At 34.6% G+C, this 10,000-nt stretch overlaps 1 protein-coding gene across 1 annotated transcript in view; it reads left to right on the top strand.

Annotated features, from left to right (window-relative positions):
- ncana (neurocan a) overlaps positions 1 to 10,000 on the top strand; it is a 132,593-nt gene that overhangs the window by 98,736 nt on the left and 23,857 nt on the right. The window lies entirely within an intron of this gene.

The raw sequence follows: 10,000 nt of genomic DNA, 5'->3' as shown, positions 1-10,000 counted from the left end.
CAATTGGTACTAATGGGTAGGGCCAGACAGAATCTGTGGAAGTTTTTTGCTGTTTCTGCTGAGAATTTTGGTAAAAATCTGCAGATTTCTGCGGAATTATTTTGGGAGTATCATAACTAACACCTTAATATGTGAAATAAAAAAATTATATCTTTTTAACTTTTATTTAATGTTTTATTTAATGTTTATTAAATGCAAATCCAATTAGATTCACTTTATTTGGTAAACAAAGCAAATCTCTTATATAATATCTCTACTAAAAGACAGAAAATATTACTGTACAAACTGCATTGTACATAAATCAGATCAACATTTTCATATTAGTCAATAATATTGCTGAAATTAATAAAAAAACTGAATAAATATAGATTTACACACATTTACTCATGTAAATAAACAGAAATAATGATGGGCTAAATATCTGCAGAATTCAGCTTGCACAGATTCCGTGTGGGCCTACTAATGAGCCCAAAGTGTGCCATGAAAATATCCCCCACACCATTACACCACCAGCCTGAAGCACTGATACAAAGCAGGATGGATCCATGCTTTCATGTTGTTGATGCCAAACTCTGTCGCGACCATCCGAATGTGGCAGCAGAACTGGAGTCTCATCAGTCCAGGCAACGTTTCTCCAATCTTCTATTGTCCAGTTTTGGTGATCCTGTGTGAATTGTAGCCTCAGTTTCCTGTTCTTAGCTGACAGCAGTGCCACCCGGTGTGATCTTCTGCTGCTGTAGCCCATCCGCCTCAAGGTTGGACATGTTGTGTGTTCAGAGATGCTCTTCTGCAGACCTCGGTTGTCTAATTAGTTTACAAATGAAGTTATGCGTAATAAAAAAAAATGACGCAGGGAAAAAGTATTGAACACATGAAGAAAAGGAGGTGCAGACAGCAGCTGAAATCTCTCAGTAGTTCTTCAGCAACCGTCTGCCCTTCCTCAGTGTAAATGAATATCAGCTGCTTCAGTCAAACATCTACATCAGCAGGAGGATGAAGCTGAAACCAGGGTGGACATTTCAGCAAGACGATGATCCAAAACACAGCCAAGGAAACTCTCAAATGCTTTCAGAGAAAGACAATCAAGCTGTAGAATGGCCCAGCCAATCACCTGATCCGAATCCAGTAGAAAATACAAAATAAAGCTTAGATTTTATAGAGGAGACCCACAGAACCATCAATATTTAAACACTGTTGAAGTCGGTGAAAAACTCACACCTGAGCAACGCATGTGACTTCATTCTTCATATGAGAGGCGTCTTTTAAGCTGCCAGTAAATAAAACTCAAATTAAAAATTGATAAAATCTCTAATTAAAAGTCCATTTAATGAAAACTATAAAATATCTAAAAAGAAAATGCACATGCACTCATATACACACACAAAATCAGATCAGTTTCCCTCTGAATGGCCGTTTTTTCCACCAGTGATTTCTGTGATCATTCTCGTCAGACGGTAAAAGCACCTGCTGAAGTCATCTCTGGTTTCTTAAAGGCTCCTGATTTACTTCTGCTCTTCATGACTATTTAATCAGACTCATACATTATTCACAGATCCTCTGAATGAGCAGCGTTTCTTCACGAGCTTCTCCAGAGCTTCATATCAAACTCTGTTTCACATGTTCTGATCACACAGAAACAGCAGCGTGCTACTGTAAATATACAGTCCTGAGAGATGATGACCGACAAGAGAGAAAATAAAACGCCAGCATCATTCGTTCATGCACCGTAGTGTTTCAATATAGTACTACAGTACAAAAGGTTATATGCACGGCAGCACGTGACATATTTCCGCTGAAATCTTAGGCCGCTGGCTTACTTCTGCTGATCTTACAGTGCTCTGCTACAACATGAACACTACTGATCTAAACATCTAACGTTACTGATAGTTGTGTTAGTGCTTTATGCCATTGTAGCCCACTTATAGATGTGAGGAAAGTACTTCTAGCTGTGTTCTGCAATGTACAGCCATTGCAAATGCCATTGGGGGTGTGTGTATATAACAAAATAATATATAATTAAAGCTGCAAGCAGCGATGATAGGGACCTCGCACCCGGGCTCACCGCCGCCCGGCAGCCGTAGGACGACAGAGAACCGCGAACAATAATAATTTAAGGCGATATATATAAAAAACCTGAGAAAATCAAGGATTTATGCCAAACTTGCTCCCGTCAGCAGGTGGCGCTATGACTGTGACTCAAGATTGGCATGTAGATGTCTTCAGGAGAGGATTTAATCAAGCATGTGAATTTTCAGGCAGATCAGACATTGTTTGGCTGAGTTATAGGCAATTTTACTGTTGCCACCAGGTGGCGCTATGACTGTGACTCAATATTGGCATGTAGATGTCTTCAGGAGAGCAATCTTATCAACCATATGAAGTTTTAGGCAGATCAGATATTGTTTGGCTGAGTTATAAGCAATTTTACTGTTGCCAGCAGGTGGCGCTATAACTGTATCGAGTTATTGGCATGTAAACATGTTCAAGTCAGGACACTTATCAAATGTGTGAGTTTTGAGGCAGATCGGATCATGCATGCCTGAGTTATAACAGCTTCCTGTTTCATGGCGAATCATCAAAGTTTGCGAGTCCGCCACGGACACGCCCAGCGACGAAAACTCTAGATCTTCACAATATATCATCGATACTGCTTTCAGATGACACCACTCAAATTTGGTGCTGATATGATGAAATTTGTGGGAGGAGTTTGTTTCACTGTAAATCATGTCATTTCCTGTAGCCAGCAGGTGGCGCTATAACTGTATAGGGATGTTGGCATGTAAACGTGTTCAGGTCAGGACGGTTATCAAAGGTGTGAATTTTGAGGCAGATCGGATAATGCATGCCTGAGTTATAACAACTTGATGTTTCGTGGCGAGTCGTCAAAATTGACGAGGCTGCCACGGACACGCCCATCGACGAAAACTCTAAAGCTTCGCTCGGTCCCTAATAATAAACGGAGCAATTCCAATAGGGCCTTGCACCGTTCGGTGCTCGGTCCCTAAAAATAATAATAATAAAAAACATTACAGATACAATAGGGCCTACGCACCGTTTGGTGCTCGGTCCCTAATTATATAATTATATATATATATATATAATATATATGTGATAATAATATATATAATAATAATATATATAATAATAATATATAATTATAACAATTTATTTATTTAAAAAAATGTATTTATGTCCATGCACAACTCAAAAATAAGAAAATATGACGAATCACAACGAATTAAGAAAGGACAGTTTATAGACTTTCTTTTTGCCATCGCTACTCATAAATGTTGTTTGCTATTCTGATTTTTAATAGTAACCTATAATTTCTGAACCACAACTGTAAAGGCTCTATCGCCATTCCCATTTGAGACGAGATGGAGGTATTTGCAATAGATGGCAGTCGGAATTTAATCTAAGCGATCAGGTTTGGGCCTTAGCAGTGATCAGATCAGAAAGATACAGTGGTGCTAGGTTATACAAGGTTTTACAACAAAGAGTAAAATTTTATAGTCTATTCAGAAATGAACCAGCAACCAATGTAGTGATCGCAATATTGGTGTGATACGGTCATATTTGTGGCTACTGGTGAGCAAACGGGCACCCGCATTTGATCCTTTCAAACGTTTAGATGTCATAATAATGTAGTTGACGTCAAGATATATAGCTGGCGCAATGGATGCTCTTCCAGCCAGCCGCAAACTTAGTACTGGGAAACACACTCATTCACACACTCATACACTACGGCCAATTTAGTTCATCAATTCCCCTATAGTGCATGTGTTTGGACTCTGGGGGAAACCAGAGCACCCGAAGGAAACCCATACCAACACAGGGAGAACATGCAAACTCCACACAGTAATGCTAACTGACCCAGCCGGAACTTGAACGAGCCACCTTCTTGCTGTGAGGCCACAGTGCTAATGACTGAGCTGTTAAAGAGAGATTGGAGAAAAAATATAAAGAAGGGCTGATAATTCAGACTTCAACAGACAAAAACACAACCATAGGCAGTATGATCTGAGCGTCTGAAGTGTGAGTTTAATATGAGGCGACAGTGATGCGATGCTGAATCTGAAGTGTTTAAGACTCATTGAGCGTCTGTCACAGCTCTGTGTAAAAGCGCTTTACAGATGCAGGATTACTCTCAGAACAGATCGTTTAATGCAGACGTTTCCCAATATAGCCAGCAGTTCAGAGGCTCAGCGTTTGTCAGGCTTGCAGTAAAGTTGTCATCAGAGGAGCTGGAAAAAGATGAAAGTGGATCGTCTTAAAAGTTTGTGTAACGTCAGAAGCTCAAAACTGCTGGCAATTCACAAACACTCTTCACACTCTTCTGGAAGCGTTTGGGCTTTAAATCAGAGTTCAAATAAAAAAAAAAAAACAATTTGTGAATTTACAAGCAAAAATCATAAATATTTTTGCCAACTGAATTGGATTTGTGTATTAATTACTTTTATGTTTTGAAATTATGAATTATATTTGTGTGTTTATAAATTGTGTTTTTCAAATTACGAATTATTGTTTATGTATTTACGAATCGAGTTTTGAAATAACGAATCGGATTTGTGTGTTTACGAATTGAGTTTTGAATTTATGTTTTGGTTTTGTGTATTTATGAATCGTGTTTTGAATTTACGAATCGGATTTGTGTATTTATGAATCGAGTTATGAATTTACAAATTGAATTTGTGTATTTACGAATCGTGTTTTGATTTCACGAATTGGATTTGTCTATTAACGAATCGTGTTTTGATTTCACGAATTGGATTTGTGTATTTACGAATCGAGTTTTGATTTCACGAATTGGATTTGTGTATTTACGAATCGAGTTTTGATTTCACGAATTGGATTTGTGTATTTACGAATCGAGTTTTGATTTTACGAATTGGATTTGTATATTTACGAATCGAGTTTTGATTTTACGAATTGGAATTGTGTATTTACGAATCGAGTTTTGATTTCACGAATTGGATTTGTATATTTACGAATCGAGTTTTGATTTTACGAATTGGATTTGTATATTTACGAATCGAGTTTTGATTTTACGAATTGGATTTGTGTATTTACGAATCGTGTTTTGAATTTACAAATTGTATTTGTGTATTTACGAATCGAGTTTTGAATTTACAAATTATATTTGTGTATTTACGAATCGTGTTTTGAATTTACAAGTTGGATTTTTGTATTTACGAATTGACTTTTGAATTTACGAATTATATTTGTGTATTTACAAATCGAATTTTAAATTTACGAATTGAATCTGTGTATTTACGATTGGAGTATTGAATTTACAAATTATATTTGTGTATTTACGAATCGAGTTTTGATTTTACGAATTGGATTTGTATATTTACGAATCGAGTTTTGATTTTACGAATTGGATTTGTGTATTTACGAATCGTGTTTTGAATTTACAAATTGTATTTGTGTATTTACGAATCGAGTTTTGAATTTACAAATTATATTTGTGTATTTACGAATCGTGTTTTGAATTTACAAGTTGGATTTTTGTATTTACGAATTGACTTTTGAATTTACGAATTATATTTGTGTATTTACAAATCGAATTTTAAATTTACGAATTGAATCTGTGTATTTACGATTGGAGTATTGAATTTACAAATTATATTTGTGTATTTACGAATCGAGTTTTGAATTTACGAATTGGATTTATGTATTTACTAATCCGCTTTTGAGTTTACAAATTATATTTGTGTATTTGCAAATCGAATTATACGAATTATTTATGAATTATTTACGAATTATATTCATGGATTAACGAATCGTGTTTTAAAATTACAAATTGGAATTTGAAATTAAATTTGTGTATTTACGAATTGTGTTTTGAAATTACGAATTGGATTCAGAAATGTGAATTGTGCTGTGCATGTATGAATTGTATTTTGTAAATGTATTATTTTTGAGACTGATTTGCCTCCATGTAGTTTAGTGTATCTGATAGCGTAGTGTCCTCAGAGGGGATTTAAGTGGTTAAGTTGAATCTTCATTTAGCTCTAATGTCTCTGGCTGGTGTGTGTGTGTGTGTGTGTGTGTGTGTGTGTGTGTGTGTGTGTGTGTGTGTGTGTGTTTTCTCTCCATGGTGTATCATATAAAGCTTGTGGGAGTTTGAGTTCGATCCCAGAATGATGCTTTTCTGCTGAATCTAATGAAAGCTGACAGCGGCTGCTGGCTTCAGTAAATATTTTCCCAGCTTCTTCACACACCTGACAGTTTATTACTGAGAAAGTGTGTGTGAAATGATGTTGTGCTCTGTTTCAAACTCGGGTGATTTGATGCAAGTAAAGACTGAAGGTTGATTTTACTTCTGTTAAAAACCTTAAAATCAACATTAACCAGAAGTTGCTGCTGTTATTTTAGTATGATGATGATGTATTTCCAACTGAATATTGATTAGCAGAGACTGAAGGACCTGTAATGGGTGTGACAGACAAAGGAGACATCCAGTACATGCAGTGCTGCTGGTCCTTCAAGAAGGTGGTTGAGAAACACTGACTTACAGCAAACTAATGTTTTGAGGGGCGTGGTTAAGCATATTTGGCCCAATCAGAGGAGGACTTCCCAAACCTGTTAACCAGTATTTAACTGAATTAGCAGTCTAATATTAATAAAGGAGTTGACGAAGGGATGATAAAAATGAGCAGGGTTTATTGAATAATCTTAATTGCATGTGTTTCAGTGCGCTTTTATACTTCATCTGAGCAGCACAAATATAACAAATGTTATTATAGATCAGGCCACAACACCTTGAATTAGAGACATACCCTCAAATCGTATTTTGAAATTACAAATTGGCTTTGTGTTTTTACGAATCGAGTTTTGAGTTTACAAATTATGTTTGTGTATTTACGTATTGAGTTTTGAAATTACAAAATGGGTTTGCATATTTAAGAATTATTTAGAATTTATGAATTTGATTTGCATATTTACAAATCTTGTTTTGAAATTACTAATTGGATATGTTTATTTACTAATCGAGTTTTGAATTTACGAATTATATTTGTGTAATTTATGAATCATGTTTAGAATTTACGAATTGGATTTGTGTTTTTACGAATGAAGTTTAGAGTTTACGAATTATATTTGTATATTTACAAATCGAGTTTTGAATTTGCAAATTATATTTGTGTGATTACGAATCGAGTTTAGAATTTACGAATTATATTTGTGTGATTTATGAATCATGTTTAGAATTTACGAATTGGATTTGTGTTTTTACGAATGAAGTTTAGAGTTTACGAATTATATTTGTATATTTACAAATCGAGTTTTGAATTTGCTAATTATATTTGCGTGGTTACGAATCGAGTTTAGAATTTACGAATTATATTTGTGTGATTTATGAATCATGTTTAGAATTTACGAATTGGGTTTGTGTTTTTACGAATCGAGTTTTGAGTTTACGAATTATATTTGTGTATTTACGAATTCAGTTTTGAAATAACAAATTGGATTTGCATATTTACAAATTATTTCGAATTTATTAATTTGATTTGCATATTTACATATCGTGTTTTGAAATTGCTAATTGGATTTGTGTATTTACTAATCGAGTTTTGAATTTATGAATTATATTTGTGTGGTTACGAATCGAGTTTAGAATTTACGAATTATATTTGTGTAATTTATGAATCATGTTTAGAATTTACGAATTGGCTTTGTGTTTTTACGAATGAAGTTTAGAGTTTACGAATTATATTTGTATATTTAAAAATCGAGTTTGAATTTGCAAATTATATTTGTGTGGTTACGAATCGAGTTTAGAATTTACGAATTATATTTGTGTGATTTATGAATCATGGTTAGAATTTACGAATTGGGTTTGTGTTTTTACGAATCGAGTTTTGAGTTTACGAATTATATTTGTGTATTTACGAATTCAGTTTTGAAATAACAAATTGGATTTGCATATTTACAAATTATTTAGAATTTATGAATTTGATTTGCATATTTACAAATCGTGTTTTAAAATTGCTAATTGGATTTGTGTATTTACTAATCGAGTTTTGAATTCATGAATTATATTTGTGTGATTATGAATCGAGTTTTAAATTTACGAATTGGATTTGTGTATTTACGAATCAAGTTTTAAATTTACATTTTGTTGTGTATTTGCGAATCGAGTATTGAATTTACGAATTGGATTTGTGTATTTACGAATCAAGGTTTGAATTTGCAAATTGGATTTGTGTATTTACGAATCGAGGATTGAATTTGCAAATTGGATTTGTGTTCTCGCGAATCGAGTTTTGAATTTGCAAATTGTATTTGTGTATTTACAAATCAAATTTTGAGTTTACGAATCTGATTTGTGTATTTACGAATCAAGTTTTAAATTTACAAATTATTGTTGTGTTTTTATGAATCGAGTTTTGAATTTACAAATTGGATTCGCATACTTACAAATCATGTTTTGAATTCATGAATTGGATTTGTGTATTTGCGAATCGAGTTTTGAATTCACAAATTGGATTTGTGTATTTGCGAATCGAGTTTTGAATTCATGAATTGGATTTGTGTATTTGCGAATCGAGTTTTGAATTCACAAATTGGATTTGTGTATTTGCGAATCGAGTTTTGAATTTACGAATTGGATTTGTGTATTTACAAATTGAGTTTTGATTTTAGAAACTGACATTTCCAGACAAGATCTGGCATCCGGGGCTAGATCTTATTTATCTGGCGTGGAGACTGTGATCCAACAAGGCGAACAATTGATGTTGTATCGTAAAATAATCCACAGGCCACAAGACATTAGAGACATACCCTCATATCTCATATCAGTGGAGAGGAACATTTCATGAAACGCCATCACTATACGACTAAACAATGGAAAAAGCTCTAAAAGCAGAACAAATAATAAGACATATCTACAATAAAGAAATTAAATCAATAAATGCTTAATTTAATAAATGATGACCATAAATGAATTAAAAATATGAATCAAATAAATGGATGACTAAATTAATAGCGAAGATTCATTAATGATTATATAGCCATAACTGAAATTATCAATGCAAAACAAATAATAAAAACAAAACAGAATATGGAATTGATTTAATTTAAAGCACACGCTGGTTATTACAAATTTCAGACTATACAGCCTTGAGGCTAATAATGTGCACTAGCAAAATAAACATTGTACATTTTGATTTTGCTTTGATTTGATTGCACACACACACTGGCACACACACGCAAACATTCACACACTCACATACAGACACAGACATGCTCACACACAACACATAGACACACACACATGCACATGGACATACAGTACACAGAAACATATACACACAGACAAGTGCACCAACATACACACACATTCTCTCTCTTTCACACACACACACACACATTTCATGCATGTTTATTATGAAATCTTATGGTCCAACAGTACTATTAATTCTATCTATGCTTTGTACTTGCATCAAAAAATAAGTACAGTATACTTTATTGTCTCCTTATTGTATTGCACAACACTTGTGGTGCAATCGAGGTGGGATGCGGGTAACATTAGGGACCAGTGTATGGAAATGGGGCTTAGTGGGGCTCAGTGGTTAGCACTGTGACCTCACGGCAAGAAGTTCAGTGGTTCAAGTCCCAGCTGGGCCAGTTAGCAGTTCAGTATGGAGTTTGTATGTTCTCCCTGTGTTGGCGTGGGTTTTCTCCGGGTGCTCCGGTTGTACCAAAGACCAAACACATGCGCTATAGGGGAATTGATGAAGTAAATTGGCCATAGTGTATGAGTGTGTGTGTGTGGGAATGAGTGTGAATGGGTGTTTCCCAGTGCTGGGTTGCAGCTTGAAGGGAATCCGCTGTGTAAAACATATGATGGAATAGTTGGCGTTTCATTCCGCTGTGGCAACCCCTGATGAACAAAGGGACTAAGCCGAAGGAAAATGAATGAATGTAAGAACTGGGTTGACAGTGCAATTATAAAAAGTAATTTATTTATTTTATTATCTTTCAATATCTTTAA

Source organism: Danio aesculapii, chromosome 2 (genome assembly GCF_903798145.1).
Source record: "Danio aesculapii chromosome 2, fDanAes4.1, whole genome shotgun sequence".
In the NCBI taxonomy this organism is placed as follows: domain Eukaryota; kingdom Metazoa; phylum Chordata; class Actinopteri; order Cypriniformes; family Danionidae; genus Danio; species Danio aesculapii.
Note: the sequence above shows the minus strand (reverse complement) of the source record. Positions and strands in the feature narration are given on the sequence as shown.